The following is an 18,936-nucleotide window of genomic DNA, read 5'->3' as shown; positions in this document are numbered from 1 at the left end:
TGATTTATTCTTGGTTTATCGGCAGCTGCGACAAATGCAAAAACATGGCTTTCCCATCAATCTCTTTGTCTGTTAAAGGAAATTTTTATCATTTCTATGAAAGAGACTTATTTGCCCTTTCTGACTGCATTCTGAAAGAGTTCTTATTAGAATATGAAGGTTAATTAAAATGCAAGTTGTATTTTGATGAAAAAATAAAAAGAAACATTTTCCTTGGCCATCTGTCAACCCTCAGTAAAATTTGAGAACATCTTATTACATTTTACTTCAAAGGGGACAATAATGTAAACTGCAAAATGAATAAATGAAATGAAAAACTAAGAGCATGTCTCATCCCACCACATACATGTATATCGAAACCATAAGGTACAACATAATTATTAACATTCGAACTTGAAAACATGATTCTCTTAGGATTATTTAGCCTTTCTGTAAAAGTTGTTAGTGTATACTACATTTCATTTGCCTTTCCTGACAAGAGAACTGTGATGAACACAAATTATAAAAGGTGATCTCTCATCAATAGTATTTAATGTTTTGAAGAAATAGACCGGTGTACAAAGGGACAGGGAATTCGTTTCTTTTAATGTATTTATTATTTCTTACTGGGAGAAGAAATGTAACTATTCTCTTCAAAACCGTTAAAAATCAAGCACTGAGGCAGTCACCCCATCATTTGCTCCCTATGTTCTGATGTTAAGATGAGCTTGAAGACAAATTAACTCTTGATTCAGGGTAAAGGTTTCTGCCAATCCAGTTCTTTTATCATAACCATGAAAAAAAATCACTGAAAATTATTTATACAAGTTATGCAGTTCAGAATTGTTTTTCTTGATATTTGATCACTTCGATATATGACTAAGTTTCTGCTAGAGCCTCTAAACCAATCTCTTGACTTCATTTTCTCTTTCATTCTGCAACCAAACCTGATTAATTTTCTCAAAGTACAACTCCAGTCATATTGCTTCCCAGGCTAAAAGGCATCATTAATGCCTCAATATGAAGGGAAGTCTTCTCTACCCAGAATCTACCGAGAAATCAAAGTCCTTTGTAATTTAGAACCACCTTTGAGAGGATGGTATTTTATAATTGAAGCAAAATACAATGCATTTTTTTCTCTTTCTCCAATTAGATCTGTACTTTTGCTGCTCCATAACTCTGTTCACTGCAAGTGTCTGCTGTGGAAACCCTAGCTACACTTAAACAGCACTTGATCTCAATTGCACATTTCTTGTTGAAAATACTATTGATTTGGAGTTAACAGGAAATTCAAACTCTTTCAGGCACATAAGGAGCCCAGGTCACCGATCTGCCAAAAATGAAACAATGACGTTAAAGATGAAATTAGACATTTGAAATTGACCTATATGAATGTTTATGTTCATTGAGATGGTCATAATTAAGCATATGGTAAACATTAATACAGTCGAATTACTTCTGTGATTTGGTTACTTCTACTAGTTCCTCCCAAGGGAAGTTTGCTTAGTGGTGGTTTTCCTCCCCTTTCTTCTACACTCTAGATCACTCAACTTAGTTGGTATTTACTTCCCGTGCATCCTCTGGGCTTGCTGGTGGTGTTCAGGATCATGGCAAAGCCAGAGGTGACTGTGTATGAACTGATGGCAACATGTGGTCTTTGCACCAGGAAGCAGGTAAACGAGGTACTATTGAGTACTAAAGCAGTGCTCCAAGTACCGTGATTCTCTCAGGGTAACTTCAGCCTTCTAACAGTGGCAATTTGGAAGTACTAGACATTTTATCAGCTTTGTGCTCTCTGACAACAGAGTCTCTAGTTTCCCCAGAAACTTTTCTCTTACCTTTCTTCATATTTCATTGATGTCAATTATTTCATTATTATTTTGCTAATAGGCTGTGGATTTTTAAATGAAAACATTAAGTAAATGACAACAACAAAAACAGTTACTACAAAAGAGATCCAGAAATAAGTAAATTGTGAAGAACAATCACATAATCCTACCACTCAGACAAAAATACACATTACCGATACGGTATATATTCCTAGACTTAAATTTTTTATGTATATACAAGAAAATACATATATGTTATATATACATACATATATTTTACTTTGAAACAAGAAAAAGAAAAAATACATGTATGTATATTCTATGGTACACATTTTTACTTAGCATTTTCTTTTTCACACAGAATGTATACAGTAGATATTTTATGTGTCAGTGCCTTTAGATCTAAATTGTCATATAATGGCTATATTGCATTTGAGTAGCTCACTGAACAATATGCATTTAATGAATCACTTTTAGTTTGACACTGAGGTAATTTCCACATTTTTCCTTATTTCCAACCACATTGTGATAAACAGTTTGGTTACTTTTGTGATTATTGTGCCTCAAGTTTTGACCATTAATTAGAAATGATACTGTGTTATGTTCAAAATATTACTTCTCTACTTAATATATCAAATTGTTGCCTCAAAAATCTTAATTTCAAGTGTTCTGTGAAAACTAGAGTATTTAGAATTTTTTTTTAAAACAGATTATTTGTCACCACCCATGGGGAATCAAATCCAGTAGCTGTAGAGTAAGGCCCAGCTATGCCAGCTATGCATCTTTCTTCCTTCCTTCCTTCCTTCCTTCCTTTCTTTCTTTCTTTCTTTCTTTCTTTCTTTCTTTCTTTCTTTCTTCTTTCTTTCTTTCTCTCTCTCTCTCCTCTCTCTTTTTTTTCTTCCTCCTTCCTTCCTTCCTTCCTTCCTTCCTTTCTTTCTTTCTTTCTCTTCTCTCTCTCTTTCTTTCTTTCTCTTTTTTTTTCTTTCTTTCCCTTTCCTTCCTTCCTTCCTTCCTTCCTTCCTTCCTTCCTTCCTTCTCCTTCCTTCCTTTCCTTTCCTCCTTTCCTTTCTTTCTCTCTTCTCCTTTCCTTTCCTTTCCTTTCCTTTCCTTTCCTTTCCTTTCCTTTCCTTTCCTTTCCTTTCCTTTCCTTTCCTTTCCTTTCCTTTCCTTTCCTTTCCTTTTCTTTTTTTTGGACAGAGTCTCACTCTGTCACCCAAGCTACAGTGCAGGGGCACAATCTTCGCTGACTATAACCTCCGTCTCCTAGGTTCAAGCGATTTTCAGGGTTCAGCCTCCCAAATGCAGGCATTACATGTGTGAGCCACTGCCCCCAGACTACATTTCTAAAAGCTATACAAGATGATCCTGATATGCAACCAAAGAACTGGTATTAACATGTTACCCACATATTTTTGTTGTTGTTGCAGAAAAGACAAGGCTCTAAGTATTATGGATGCAGAATCTTATATGAGTAAGTAAAATTTGACCTACTGAATTGCATAACCTTAAACTGTGCCTATTACATATAAAATGAAGTGTGGCACTCAAGTAATAAGATCACACGTTTTAGTCAAAAATACCTTTACTACTCTTAGCTAAATAGTCCACGGAAACACCCACATTGCCCAAGCAAATCTTAATATCTAACTCATTTTTAATGTATAAAATGATTAACATTTATTAAGGTTTTATATGTTGTTCTTCCAGATTCAAAGGTACTATAAAAATAAAATGACATTAAAAATCACTTTATTGTGGAAAGGGAACACTGACAATTTTCAAATAGTTTTTTAATGTCTGGTCATATTTCCCGATCACGTTGTTTACATTTGAGGCACAAAGTATTCAGTGCTTGAATCTGTTTTGCCAGGAATCACAGAGTTTATTTATGCTTTTATGTTACAAAAGAAGGAGTATAAATTAAGGTTGTAGACAAATACTTAAGGTTTAGGCTAAGCAGTTGCACTTACTCTGTAAGTAATAGACATCAATGAAGGTGGATAAACTAGGAAGACTCACAGTGATTTGAATCCACATAATAGACAGTTTGGAGTTAATAAAAATAAGACACATGAAAGAATTGAAAAGCAGAATGTTGATCTTATTTTGACCAAAATGAGCTAGGAATATTCATAAGGCAACTAGAAATGTCATTTTTTGTGTGTTTGAATTGCTTTTTCTAAAAATTAAACATTTAAATTTATACATTTGAGAAAAGAAATAATATGCTCAAGAGAAAGAATAGAACATAGCAGAAGGCCTGATGGCCAATTTTGAGAGACAGTCTAACTGTGCCATGAGATGACATCACAGTTTGTGTTTCCTGCTCATTTCATGTTGCACAGAACCAAAGATGATTAGAGAGATTCTCACTGTGGATTTGGGAAGGGAAATATGCACGATGAGCCTAGGACTACCTGGAAGCCATCAAAAACTACTGTGGGGTGTAAAAAAATAGCAGGTTACCCAAATAAACTGCAAATTTACTTACACATAAAAATGGGTACACAGATATTTATAGCTGCATTTTTTTCACATTGGCCCAAACTTGTAAGCAACCAAAATATCCATCAGTATGTAAATAGATAAACAAACTGGGGTCTATCCAGACAATGGAATATCATTCAGCATTAGAAACAAATGAGCTATCATGCTGTGATGGTTAATTTTTGGTGTCAACTTGACTGGATAAAGTTAATCTAGACAGCTGGTAAAGCACTATTTCTGGGTGTGTCTGTGAGGATGTTTCTGGAGAAAATTGGCATGTGAGTCCTTGAACAGAGTGGGAAAGAGCCTCCCTCATGTGGGTGGGCACCGTCCACTTTCCTGGGGACCCAGATAGGATAAAATGATAGAGGGAAGGCAATTTCACTCTTTCATTTTTGGAGCCGGAGCACCCTTCTTTTCCTGGCCCTGAGCTCAGAACTCCAGTCTTCTCTGGTCTTTAGACTTCAAGACTTGTCCCAGCAGCCCCCAGGTTCTCAGGCCCTCTGCCTCAGACTGAGAGTCACACCCTCATCTTCCCTGGTTTGGAGGCTTTTAGACTTGGACTGAACCACACTGTTGACATTCCTGGTTGTCCAACTTGCGGATGGCTTATCATGGCACTTCTCAGCCTCCATAATCACATGAGTCAATTCTCCAAATAAATCCCCTCTTATCTATTCATTTATCCATCCATCTAGCTGTCAACCTTCTGTCTGTCTGTCTATCTATCTATCTATCTATCTATCTATCTATCTATCTATCTATGTATCTATCTATCTGTCATCTATGTATCCTGTTGGTTCTCTCTCTAGAGATCCCTCACTAATACACATGCCTTGAAAATACGTAGAAAATACGTAGAGGAAACTTCAATGTATATTACCGAGTGAAAGAAGCCAATCTGAAAAGTCTACACACTGCATGATTCCAACTATGTGACATTCTAGAAAAGATGAAACTATGCAGACAGTGAAAAGATTTGTGGAGGACAGAGGTCAGAGGGGAGAAAGATGAATAGGCAGAGCACAGTGGGTTTTTAGGACAGTGAAACCACTCTGTATACTATAATGTGGTCTATGTCATTACACATTTGTCCAAACCCACAGAATGTAAAGCACCAAGAGTGAAGCCTCATGTGAACTATGTATTTTGGATGACAATGATGTGTCCATGTAGATTTATCAATTATAACAAATGCACCACTGATGTGTGGAATGTTGACAGCAGGGGAAGCTGTGCATGGGTGGGGACAGAGGGCTATGGGAACTCTGTACTTTCTGCTCAAATTTGCCGCAAACCTAAACAAAGAATTGTTTATTAATTTTTAGAAAATGTATAGCAGAAAACTTGAATATATTTACTCTGACTCAAGGGAGAGAATTTAAGCACGAACAAAAAAGATTGAAAGCATTAAATAGATCTAAAATCCTTGCATTGATAAAGTTTTTTTTTTTTTTTTTTTTTTTTTTTTTTTTTTTTTTTTAAAGAAACAGCTCCTTGTTTTCAACCAGAGTTTGCTAAGGTGCCCATGTACGATTCGGAAAATTGGCAAAATTTGCATTAACCCTGCCATACATCTCTGACTTTTCTTTTAGGTTAACTTCCTAATTTCTGGAAAAGACTCCAGAAGGGATGATAAAATTAGGAAAATACTGTATTGTGATCTGTAATGTAATACTGAATTTAAACCACATTCGATGGATCAGTCAATGATGTAAGCATTAGGTGAAGAGTTGATGGGGAACGTTATGAGAAAAGTTCAGACTGCACATTACCCAGTGATATCAGCATTGAATCAAAAGAGGCCACATAGGCATAAGTGCCTCAAAATGGGATGAAATGGGGAGTGTGAGGCATGGCCTCTGAAATTCATCATGTACAGACATAATTGAACTGTTAGCTAATTAACTTTCGAGGTCTAACTGTACTTTTGCAACACCTGGAAGAAATAGAGGAGCAAGTTAGCTCGTATTAGGAAGAAGCAATAAACTAAATGCAGAAAGTTGGATATTCTTTAGGGCTGGTTTTGATGATTAAAGAAGAAAAAAAATGGAGAGTAAAATAGATATAGAAGACATAACCACCAAAATTAGTGCTTGTGCTTATTTAAGTGCTGAATTAAACAAATATGCTGTAAGAAAAATATTTAGATTCAATTGGAAACATTCAGATATGAACCGGATATTAAATACTATTCAAATAATACTAAGTGATTGGGGTCAAAATTGTTAGGTTAATTCCATATTGTTATGCAAAATTGTAATATCATTTTCATTTAGGACAACATATTGGCTTCAGTGGAGAAGTGGTGTGATATCTGGAATTTGCTTTTAAATCCTGCAGCAAAAATTAATTAAAATACATAAATAAGTAAACACAATAAAAACAAGTGGGGTGATTAGTAAAAAGATTGAAAGCATGTTCACAATTATTAAAGCTGGTTTCTAGATATGTGGGTGTTCACTATAATATTCTCTTTACTTTCTTTCTTTCAAAATTTCCATAATAAACAATTAGAAAAAAATATTCACTTATCTATTTGTTACCTACCTCAATAATTTTCTCTTCCTTATGAGTTTACTCCTTTTAGCTTATAAACAATCTGCCAGCTCCTCCACATAATGAAACAACAGCACTTATCTGCTTCTGTAAAAACAAACAAAAACATGCTTTACCACAGGTAGGTATCTATATTTGCTTTCTTCTATTTTCTATTCCTCATTCTCTCTCAAACCCACTGCAGTCAGGACTCTTTTCCACCACTTCTCTGAAGCCATGTTTGTCATCATGTTATCAGTTACTGATAACTTTCATATGCGACATTTTCCACTTCACTCAACAATTCTTAATGCATTGCACCAATGAACAGCATATTTGACCCAGTAGAATGTCGTTTCTTCCTCAATATACTTGCATCTCTAGGATTCCTTTCTGTTGTGCTGCTTTGGTTTCCCTCATACCTCACTGATCGCTTTTGTCTTTGTTGCTGAGCTCTCCTCTGGATGCTGACCTTGGGGAGCCTAGCGATGGCTTTAAATGTCATGTTCATGCTGATGATTGCCAAGTACATCTCATCAGCCCACCACTCTCTCGAAAGTCTGAAAAGGTTATCTGTACACCTGACGTTCCTAACTTCATTCTCATAGATAGACATTTCATTCTTTACCTCTCCAGAATTGAGTTTCTGGTCTTTCCTCATAAATCTGCTTCACCGGCCAGGCGTGGTGGCTCACGCCTGTAATCCCAACACTTCGGGAGGCCAAGGCGGGTGGATCACAAGTTCAGGAGCTCAAGACCAGCCTGGCCAAGATGGTGAAACCTCATCTCTACTAAAACTACAATAATTAGCCTGGCATGGTGGCAGGCGCCTGTAATTTCAGCTACTCGGGAGGCTGAGGCAGGAGAATCTCTTGAACCCGGGTGGCAGTGGTTGTAGTGAGCTGAGATCTCTCCACTGCATTCCAGCCAGGGCAACAGAGTGAGATTCCGTCAAAAAAAAAAAAAAAAAATGTTTCACCTGCAGCTTTTCCTGATTAAATTGATGAAAATTATATCCTTTTAATTAGAGTGTCAAATAATTAGAGTTGTTCTTATTTATCTCTTTTTCAGACAGTTCACATCCAATCCATCAGAAAACCCTGATGTCTTTCAAAATATATTTAAATATGATGTCTTTATGTCACTTTTCCTATTCCCATTGTCCTGTGAGCTAAAGATTTTTGGGAAATAGCTTTTAAAGAATCTCCATGGTTCTGCCTTTTCCCTCCTCCCTCCCTCTAGCATACTCAGAATGAAAAAGTTAGTGAAATCTGTTTTTAATGTAATCCGATTAATATCAAATCTTCATTCAAAAACCTGTAGATTCGTTTCATTGAGAGGCAAAGCCCAAACCCTACATTGAGATCTGGGTCCTTCTGTCTGTGGGCTTCCCCCCTGTCAATATTGAACCATGTAAAAGTACGTGGTCCCAGCTTAGGGGTTTTACATTGACCTTGTAAAAGGAAATCCTTAGCCAAATTAAATTTAACAGAGATTAACTGAGCAAAGAACACTTCACCCATCCGGCAGCTTCTGGAACCAGAGTAGGCTCAGAGAGACTCCGGTACAGCCATGTGGTGGAAGAGGATTCATGGACAGGAAATGCGAAAAGTCACATAGAATAATTGGTGACAGCTCAGCCTTTCCCTTGTTGAAACACAGCTTGAAAGGGTGGTCCCTTCTGATTGGCCGAAGTTCAGTGATTGGCACAACCTCAGTTACGGTCTGCTTACACCTCCATTTAGGTTACAGTTCACTGTGTACAGAGAAACCTTTGAGGTGAACTTAAAATATATAAGGTGGCAGTTTTAGGAGACATTTAATTCAACATCCTATAGTGCAAAATTATTGATGTGAATTATACACGACACTATCTTTAATATTGACCAATCCAATTACTTTTTTTTATTTTTAATACTAAGTTTTACATGAGGTAATCACAAGGTTCAGAGAGATTGAATACTTTTCCAAAGTGAATATACAACGGAGTCAAAACCTCAATCCAGGTCTTTCTCTGACTCTGGGGTGCATATTCTTACCATTGAATTACACTGCTTCTAATGCAATGATGGAGAAACTGGATGCCCCAGTGTTCACAGACATTTATAAATATGTAAAAAGATCTCCACTAGTTTCATTTTTACTAAAATTGCACAGTTTTATTCACTATGACTAGTAGAAATTATTTCCCAGTACTAACCTCTTGTCCTAATCACATTTTAGATTTTACAAACTAATACTGAACATGGTTTTGTCTGAATTCTAATTCTCTGTGCTGAGCATTGCTTGGCTTTTGAAAAAAGGTTTCAAATAAACGTAATTATATAAATTTGAAGCTGTTGCTTATTTTATTTTCCATTTCATTTTCTTTCCAATGTAAATATATATATAGTTCTGGAAATTAGTTTATTATTTTCTTCTTACAAATCTTTAATCAAAGGTTTAGTGTGTTCAGGGGATCCACTAGCATGCCACAGGCTCATACATTTAGTTCTAGGGTAGTGTTCTAAGGTCTGCTCTGCTATCTTCATCAGCGTGGTAGTTTACTTTTTTCACTGGAAGTAAATGCAGTTTATATAACCCATTGGTGTCACCGACAGTGGCCATATACGTCAAATTGTGCCGTACGTTTTACAGTCTCAAAACTTTGTGAGCGTAACATGAAGTGAACATTTGCTTCTGAAGGTCCCTAGCATGCCCTTATCTGTGTGATAATCCGTGGGTGGCCAACAATACCATGCTAACATATTTCTAACAGTGTGCAGCATATACAACACTTCTTAATAACTCAAGATTGCTACTACCTTATTAAAATGTAATGTAGGGTTTTATTCCTGTTACAGTTAGCTTGAAATCATGCTTACAGTCATGGGTAATTTCACTGGCAAATGTATTTAAAATAAGAATTTAAATGTCTCATAATTCAAAAACCTATCGAATTTGGAAAATTCTGTGTGTGAATTTCTTATATCAACATAACAGGCTAAGATAAGGGTAACTTTTCTGTCCTCTGACATTAATGAAGAAGTTCAGACTTGCTGTTTGAGGCACTTGATTAAGGAACCTTTCCATATCCTCCAGTGCAATACTCAAGCAGTGTCTCATGCAAGAAGCAAACTCCCACTACTCTTGTTTCTGCCCTTAACTTCCCTTTGTTCTGTAAAGTTGAATGGTTTGACTTTCATCTTAGCAAATGCAAATATTCTAAGCCAAGGTTCATGCCTCTACGATTCATTGGGACACCAAATGAAAACAACATATCTGAGTAACAACACATACAACCACTTAAAATTTGGTGTCTGACCCAAAAATCAATTCCAGATTAATGAGTGACAAGAGTCAGATCAAACTCTGTTCCTTATTTGCTTAGGTTTAATATGATTTTCCCAAGCTCAGTTCATGTAATGATAAATTATTGACTAACTCCGAGGGCCCTGCTAAGAGAAGTTGTATTGCTATGAAACCTACTTCACATGGTTCTCACGGGGCACTTTTCTGGGAGTATACACACTAATGGAATTGATTTTTCTACCAGCCTCAAGGATGAGTCGTTATTGGAGTACTTGGTGCTCTTAAAAATTATGCAGTCCTTATTTCTGGCCAGGGTCTTGATGAAACATTTTGCTTCTTGGCTTCAGTTTGTATAGTTCATCACTTATTCTACCACAGAGTCTACTTCAGTCCTTCCACACTGCATGTTCATTCACTGTGGATCTGAAGGGAACACAGCTGCTCTTTTATTAGTGCATGCAAACATAATGACGTAATTTTTTAAAAAAGCAATAAAATACCCTTGGACAAGTTTACCAAGAAATTTTCAAGCACTCCACTAAGCAAAGAGACTTTGACAATAAATCTACCTATTGGCTTTACATCTGATGTTATTTTCTAGATTGCTACACACAGGTGGATTAAGGATTATCTAACAGTGATTTATAAATTGAACCTAACACATCATTCTTAAAATTCAACTAATGTCATCCCTAAGAAGTTGCAATAAAATGTCCTTTGCATTTGATATTATTTTGATACTTGATTTCAGTACTCCAGAAGTATCAGTATGGCACAAATTCTATTCTGGTATGATATTACAGCATGAATTCTACTTTAATCTATTCCTTGATATTTATTATTATAAAATATTTAACTCTTAAGTAATAGTAAAAAAATTATGATTATTTGTCATCTTATTTGTAAGAAATCACTATTATTAATGAGCAGGTGGGTAGTAGTGTCCTGGATTTTTATATCCATTTACAGACACATATTTTGTTGTAAAATATAAGAATATGCTCTCTGAATTATCCCAAAGTTTTTTTAAAAAGTGCATTGCATATGCATTTTCCCATCTGTATGTGGAAATCTATTTTATTCTTTAAATAACTGCAGAGTATGACCTGTTACATGCAGGTATTCATTTATAAATGTATACAAATTACTTAACTTTATGTGACAAGATTGACAAGATTGTTTCCAACTTAAAAATATTATTGTAAATAATGCTGTAAAGAACATTCTCCTGCTTAATTTTCGTCTATTTTTACATGATAATTTCCTAGAAGTAAAATTTCCAGGTCAGAGGATATTTAAAAAGTGTATATATTATTATTAGTGATCTATTGTATGCTAAAACTGTTGAGCCCATTTATAATCTCAGCTGTAATATATTAACCATATTTAAGCTAATGTTTGCATAGTATTTCTTACTCCAGTCATAACTTTCATCCTTTTCGTACCCTGATTATTAAAATGTATACAATTCACATACGACAGGTTTTAAAATTCAATCTGACGATCTGCTTTTTAATTAAAGTATTTAATCCATTTATTGTTAATGTAATGACAAATATAGTGTGTTTAGATCTATCATCTAATATTCATTTTCAATGCTCTTTAAGTTCCACTTTTATTCTTTTTTTTCTTTCAGATATTTTATTTTGAATAAATAAAGAAAAAGTCGGCAGGGCGCGGTGGCTCACGCCTGTAATCCCAGCACTTTGGGAGGCCAAGGTGGGCGGATCACGAGGTTAGGAGATCGAGACCATCCGAACTAACACGGTGAAACCCCATCTCTACTAAAAATGCAAAAAAAAAATTAGCCGGACGTGGTGGTAGGTGCCTGTAGTCCCAGCTACTCGGGAGGCTGAGGCAGGAGAATGGCGTGAACCCGGGAGGCGGAGCTTGCAGTGAGCCGAGATAGCGCCACTGCACTCGCCTGGGCGACAGAGTGAGACTCCATCTAAAAAAAAAAAAAAAAAAGAGAGAGAGAGAAGAAAAAGTGAATTTTTTTTACTTTTTTATTTTCCTTTAGTTATATATTTATATATTTATAAGACAGTGGTTAGTAGTTTTTTGTTTTTTTTTTTAAATGAAGGTATGGTATCTTCATTTCTTTGTTCCTGTTTTTGTTGTTGTTGTTGTTGTTGTTGTTGTTGTTGTTATTGCTTGTAGAGATAAGGATCTCTTTATGTTGCTCAGGCTGATCTTGAATTCTTGACCTCAAGTGATCCTCCCACCTCAGCCTTCCATGGCACTGGAAGTATAGATGTAAGCTACCACACCCAGCCTGGATGCTTTAAATATCTCCTCTTTCTCTTTGTTCTTTTGCAGCATCTCACTCAATATTTCTAGATGTGGTTTTCTTCATATTTATTTATTTATTATTTATTTATTTAGTTTATCAAGGCACAATTTGCATACAGTAAATACACTGATTTTCATGTACAACTCAATGATTTTTAGTAAACTTAGGGAGTTGTGCAGCTCATGCTGGAATTCAGGTTTAGAACATTGCTATTACCTCAAAGAAATCCCTCATTTGCAGTCACTTCCCATTTCCAGCCCCATTCCTAGGCACCACCATCGGTGTTGCCATAGATCTGTGACCTTGCTTTAGTTTGTGGCCCTTTGTGACTCTGGGACTTGATATTGTTCAGATGTTTTAGAAACTTATTGATCATGATCAGATAGTGTTTCTGATCTATTCTCTCATGGTTGCTTTTGTTGGATTCCAAATTTGCGCTATGTTCCATCTATCTCTTCTGTTTTCTTTTAGATTTTCCTTCTAATCTACTTTTCATAATTTACTCATTTCTGGGCACTGAACGTTCTTTTTTTTCCTCCCATGCATTTTGAGCCCAGTGAAAACTCTAATTAGCTTCTTAGACTCATCTGCTGCTTTCTGTTAGGCTTCTCAGCCTCTAGGCTCTGAGAAATTTGCAGATACACTGAGGGAAACGTGGCACCAAATATTGGGCTTCCATGGCTATACTTGCCAACTTTGGCATCTTCACTCTCAAGGTTGTCTGCCCTGTGAGCCAAGAGTTGTAATTTTTGTCTCTGCAGTGCTGTGCAACTCCCAATGACCCTCATCAGCTTTTATCCTGGTAGCTGCTACCTTTTTATCTTACCTATTTCTCAACCAAATAAAGAAAATTAATGTAAGAATTCTGAGTCATAGCTCCTTGTATCACATCAACAGTGATTACAATTTTTAGCTCGTGAAGAAAATTACCATGATTGCTCTCCTAAAAATAATTCATTATTCACTTATTTTCCAGGACACTTGCAGGAGATCTGTATTTGGCTAAAATGTTGCTAATTTTTCTACTTTATAAAAAAGATTGTCAACTTGAAAAATATCAGTTCTTGAAATATCTTCAAAATTTGTCAAGTTCAATTGATTTTTCTTGAAGTGTTTCATTTATCCTGGAATCTTATATTATTTCAGGTACAATAGATTATACTTTATGGTTGAAAACATATTTTTTATTTTGTATTACTCCATGTACTGTTTTGCCTGCCATAGAACAGTTATTCCTTCATAACTGATTTCTTTAGAGCCATCACCGTGTTCTTACATTAACGTACTGGTAAGGGAAATTTTTCCATTTCTCAAAAAGATTTTAATCAGTTCTTATTTTCAGTTTAAAATAAACACAACTTTGGTAAAGATTAAGAAAATAGCATAAATTACTGGCACGTAGAGAAACTTTCATATAACTATAAATATTAAAAGATGCCATATATCGAATCTTGTGCTTGTTCAGTCACATTCTAAGTAACAGTATTCACTTAAGAAGACAGATTCTGTATTTTCTGGGCCACTTTTGGTCAATTTGTGCCTCAAAGTTTGCCTGCATGGAAATGGCAGCAAATTTTCTCACTGCAGAGTTTTCATAATCTGTTGTTTGGATGAAAACTAACAGCATACATCACTTAATTTTAAAGTACAACATGTTGCACTGATAAAACATCCTGTTCTAGTTTCGATTGCCACTTAACATGTCATCCTGAATTTAGGAGTTTAAAACTATGGTGAATGTATTCTTATGATCTTGTGGGTTAGAAATTGAGGAGGGTCTTGTCAATTTCCTTGTTCTGTCTGGTGTTAAATGGTTTTCTGCTGATAGTTGGGGGCAGGGCCACATTGGTCAAGATGATTCCACTGACAGGCTTGCTACCTTGATGGGAAAGGTACCCCTGACTGCTATCTCTCTCCCTCCATGTAGTTTCTGAGCTGCTTCATGAGGGTTCTCTAATAGAGCAGTCGTATTCTCTACATGACATCTCTAGGCTTGAGACCAGCATGGGAACTGCCACTCTTCAAAAAGGCTATTTCCAGAAATGGTGTACCACTCTTTCCATTTTACCTTAGTATCAGAGAAGTCATAGGCAAGACCAAATTCAAGAAGAACAGAAATATATCCCACTTTTTAATGGGAGGATTGTTAAATACATTATATTTATTTGTTTAATACAATCTGTATAAATCAGCATTATTACTAACACTATTAATGCTAGCAAATACACGCCACTGCATTTTCTCATAATTTTAAAACCTTTTCTCTAAATGCATACCAATTCAGGAAGGCTATTGAATTATTACTATGTTCAGCCCAAAGCCTTTTTTTTCCAGAAATTATAATAATTTCTTCCTGATTGTTATGAGCATTTTTATATATATCAGTAATTAAATGTGACCCACCTGTTTTTTCTAAGTGTTCCTATAGTTTGATTATTTGAGATATTATAATTTGTTTCCTGAATTTATTTGTCACATTTTACACAAAGAAGACATTCCATAGACGTTTTAACAAATAGCATTTCTCTCATCATTCTTCTTTAGATTTTGTGTCTTGTTTGGTTTGGTTCTATAGATTTATAGAAAATATGATAATATTAGATTATGTGATATTTGTGTAATACTATTAAATCAAAGAACTGATAAGCCAGTGACCAGAATGAGTTAAATTGTTGCCTAATAAACTTCACTTACATGAGGGAGTAGTTAATAAATAGAATAATTCCGAAGGCCTATAAAATTAGTTGGGAGAACTAGATACATATGTAGGTTGGACTAAGGCTGAATTTATAATCAATGTTCCCTGGAAAAGCAGATACACATTGGAGTTAGGTATATATTTAGAAATGAAAACATTCCTATGGTAGTTTTATGTGATTAAAAAATACAGAACTTCAATTTGAAATCTTCTATTTTATAATAATTTGCCAGACTATAGAAAACAACTATCAGAAGTAAAACATGTATAATATCTACAGGGATAATTAATTTCTTAAGAGTATATTTCAAAGTCACATCACTGTAATATTGATGCAAAGTAGAATTCTTGGGAAAAAACACCATCAAATATTTGCATCTTTATCACATCATCACTTTGATCACTGAATCATTGTCAGCTGATATATCTAGCTAATGATAGAACTTCTGTAGAGGTCCTCCAATTTAGAGATTTTTCTGAGAAAAGGGAATAGGAGATTCTAAGTTCTTAATAAGGTCAATCCAATTATTAACATGAAAAAGAATCACTGTTCAACCTAATCAGGAAGCATATTCTAGTATTATAAAAGTGTCTATGTGCCACATTTTCTTAATCCAGTCAAGAAAATGTGGCACATATACACCATGGAATACTATGCAGCCATAAAAAAGGATGAGTTTGCGTCCTTTGTAGGGACATGGATGCAGCTGGAAACCATCATTCTTAGCAAACTATCACAAGAAGAGAAAACCAAACACCGCATGTTCTCACTCATAGGTGGGAACTGAACAATGAGATCACTTGGACTCGGGAAGGGGAACATCACACACTGGGGTCTATCATGGGGAGGGGGGAGGGGGGAGGAGGGAGGGATTGCATTGGGGAGTTATACATGATATAAATGATGAATTGATGGGTGCTGACGAGTTGATGGGTGCAGCACACCAACATGGCATAAGTATACATATGTAACAAACCTGCACGTTATGCACATGTACCCTAGAACTTAAAGTATAATAAAAAAAAAAAAAAAAAAAAAGTGTCTTAGAGCTTTATATATATATATATATACACACACACACACACCTAGAGTGTATATATATACACATACACAAATATGTAGCCCCATTAGTAAGCTTCTAATAAAAGAGTGAAATAATAGTAGTGCTAATTTAATGGGGAAACCCAAATGAAGAATGTACGATCAGGTACCCTTAACAGATGTCCTAATTAAATATCATTAAGGAGACTATTAGGTGAATTAAAATTGAGCCTTTCATTTACTACCAAAAATATATCCATTAATTTAAAACGGAGCTGTTATATAGGCTGAAATATCCACCTGTGAAATAGGAAACTAGATCTGAATTGTCTGGAATCAGTCTATCATGCTCACCACACTTCTAGGTCACTAAGGAGACCTTGGATATCTAATACTGATAGCTGAAATTTTTAAATGGAGAATAAGGCAAACTAGTTTTCATGAAGTTTCATGAAGATTTATAAATAGTTCACGATGTCTTTGAGGATGTTTTAAAATTTGTTCTTTGATACAAAATAAAGTATTAAACTATACAGATTTTTTTTTCCATTTTTAATGATAACTTCCTGTGGAAACACATTTTAAAAGAATAATAATTTAGTTCTTTAGGTCAGTATTTTTCAAACTAGGAAGCAAGCCATAAACCTGTTAAGTCCTCTGGGATACTGGAGGCATGTATTTTTCTTTTTTAACGGGGATTTTTATAATATCAAGCATGTCATACAAAGCAGCGATTAATACATTTTTCCCAGTGCTGCTTAGTTAATACTATACAGAGAAACACGTGACGAACATCGGAGCAGTATTAGTGTTCCTAATATTTACCTATATTTACCAATAAATTTCTTGTAATTAGATACAAGAATGACAAAATATAGTAGCAAAACTCGAAACCTTAGCCAGGCACAGAGGCACATTCCTGCAGTTCCAGTTATTTGAGACCTGAGGTGGGAAGACTGCTTGAGCCCATAGATGCATTGCTGTGTTGCTCAAGCAGGCCAGGCGGTGCAACATAGCAATACCTCTCTTAAAACAAGACAAAAAGATACTTCTCAATCTTGTAAATGTGTTTATAGAATTCCCTTTTGTGTTCCGTCCACCTGTTCTTGTCCATTTAGCTAATGTCCAATTGATTTTTGTTAAATTATCTAAGGGAAGGCTCCCCATTTAACCAGTCAGAATAGGTGAGGCCCAAGCATCCTTCTGTTCCATACTTCCAACCTGGTGCCTAACCTAGGATCCAACGATGCTTCTGGGGGATTACACAAAAGGAGTCAAACTTGGGAAGATTTTAGGATAAAGTTGCATTGCTATAAAGCAGTAATAGAGGCGGGCAGATCACGAGGTCAGGAGTTCGAGATCATCCTGAGCAACATGGTGAAACCCCATCTCTACTAAAAATATAAAAATTAGCTGGGCGTGGTGGCGCACGCCTGTAATCCCAGCTACTCAGGAGGCTGAGGCAGGAGAATTGCGTGAACCTGGGACGTGGGGGTTGCAGCAAGCCAAGATTGTGCCACTGCACTCCAGTCTGGGAGACAGAGCCAGACTCCATCTCAAAAAAAAAAAAAAGCAGTAATAAACTCTACAAGTGTGAGAACATAAAAAGCAGAGAGATCTTCAAAAGAATGAATCTCCTTAAGAGATATACCTTAAGCCTGAAGGTATAAATATTTTAATTATATAATCCCCAAATCTCCTAATACATCACATTCAATATGTGTTTCTAGAGTAGATTCTTGTGCTGATTAACAAACATACCTATGGTTAACTAATGAGCCATTGAACATAGAGGTCTGCTTTACATCATTTGTGATTATGATACCCCTCCTTCTAACTTACAGTAAGTTCTTTCTCTGGGAATCAGTTTGTCAATATATGTAACCAATTATTAAATGGAGTAAGACTCCAAGCACTAGCAGGGCACCTCTCTATTTTTCTATAATTACATTCTTCAAACTTGCTCTTTCCAAGCGTCCTTCACTACCATTTAACAGCATCTGGGCATAACCAAAGCTTTCTTTCCATTTTCAGGACTCAGTATCTTTCAGAACCACTGTCTTACTTCCCCTTCACAAACTGTCTCCCTTTCTCCCATCTCAGGCCTGGCTCTGTCCGGACTGCTGGCTCTCACTTCCTTTCTCGCTCTTCAGTTTCTCCTTCTTAAACAACAGGTCTTCAAGGTCTCTAGGGAAGAAGGAACAGACTTCACATAAAAGACAAAATAAGTTTTTATTTGATAGGTGTAAAATATATTTTTCTTTTTTTTATTGTAGCTTTTTTTTTATTATTATACTTTAAGTTCTAGGGTACATGTGCATAACGTGCAGGTTTGTTACATATGTATACTTGTGCCATGTTGGTGTGCTGCACCCATCAACTCGTCAGCACCCATCAATTCATCATTTATATCAGATATAACTCCCAATGCAATCCCTCCCCCCTCTCCCCTCCCCATGACAGGCCCCGATGTGTGATGTTCCCCTTCCCGAGTCCAAGTGATGTCATTGTTCAGTTCCCACCTATGAGTGAGAACATGCGGTGTTTGGTTTTCTGTTCTTGTGATAGTTTGCTAAGAATGATGGTTTCCAGCTGCATCCATGTCCCTACAAAGGACGCAAACTCATCCTTTTTTATGGCTGCATAATATTCCATGGTGTATATGTACCACATTTTCTTAATCCAGTCTGTCACAGATGGACATCAACTAACGAGCAAAATAACCAGTTAATATCATAATGGCAGGATCAAGTTCACACATAACAATATTAACCTTAAA

The 18,936-nt window shown here is 35.8% G+C and overlaps 1 long non-coding RNA gene across 1 annotated transcript; it reads right to left on the bottom strand.

Annotated features, from left to right (window-relative positions):
• Window positions 1-514: 514 nt before the first annotated feature.
• LOC104655741 lies at window positions 515-18,344 on the bottom strand. Its single transcript, XR_747014.2, has 2 exons — window positions 18,223-18,344; window positions 515-1,309 (listed from the first exon to the last, which is right to left on the bottom strand). It is a non-coding gene; the product is annotated as an uncharacterized LOC104655741 (long non-coding RNA).
• Window positions 18,345-18,936: the final 592 nt, after the last annotated feature.

This window comes from Rhinopithecus roxellana, chromosome 21 (assembly GCF_007565055.1).
Source record: "Rhinopithecus roxellana isolate Shanxi Qingling chromosome 21, ASM756505v1, whole genome shotgun sequence".
Taxonomy (NCBI): Eukaryota; Metazoa; Chordata; class Mammalia; order Primates; family Cercopithecidae; genus Rhinopithecus; species Rhinopithecus roxellana.
Note: the sequence above shows the minus strand (reverse complement) of the source record. Positions and strands in the feature narration are given on the sequence as shown.